Genomic DNA, 830 nt, shown 5'->3' on the forward strand with positions numbered 1-830 from the left:
CACTATGACTGTGGAGTCATCTATTTGGCTTTTCAACTCTTTTAAAGTCTGATTTATGTATTTTGGGGCTCTTTCATTGGGCCATAGATATTTATTATGCTTATATCTTCATGTTCAATTGATCTTTAATCATTATATAATGACCTTCCTTGTCTCATATCATGTTTTTTCTCTTAAATCAATTTCATCAGAAATTAATATCGCCATTTTTGCTCTCTTACATTTCCCATTTACTTGATACATCTTTTTCCAAGCTTTGATATTTAGTCTATTTTTGTCCTTATCTCTAAGGTGTGTTTCATGTAGGCAGCATATTGATGAGTTTTGTTTTCTTATCCAATCTTCAACTCTCCATCTCTTGAGTGGTGCATTTAATCCACTAACATTTAGGGTAATTATTGATAAGTTTGAAAGTGTTGCTTTGATTTTGTTATGTGTTTTTTTCATGGTATCCCTGTATTTTTTGTTACATATTTTCTGTTCTGAGCTCATTATTTTTATGAATCATGTTATAATTTCCTTTGTTGTTGTTGTTTAATATATGTTGAATATTTGTGCTTGTCCTGTTTTTTATTGTAATATGAGGTTTTACCATTTTTCTTTGAGGTTACCCTAAGATTTATAATTTTATCCCTGAGTTTAGAACAGCCCATTGTTTCTTGCAACTCTCTCACCATTTAGAAGTTCTGTGACTACATAGTTTTTTCCCTCGTTTTGTTTGTTATTGTCCTCACCTTCCAATTGATGTCTCTGGTTCCCTGTTTACAATCTTGTAAGCTCATTTTACTTTGGATATGTCCATAGCTGTGGTTTCTGGGTTATGTCATCTT

The sequence above is a fragment of the Orycteropus afer genome, unplaced genomic scaffold (genome assembly GCF_000298275.1).
Source record: "Orycteropus afer afer isolate SDZICR_OR568_19922 unplaced genomic scaffold, OryAfe1.0 scaffold00557, whole genome shotgun sequence".
Lineage (NCBI taxonomy): Eukaryota > Metazoa > Chordata > Mammalia > Tubulidentata > Orycteropodidae > Orycteropus > Orycteropus afer.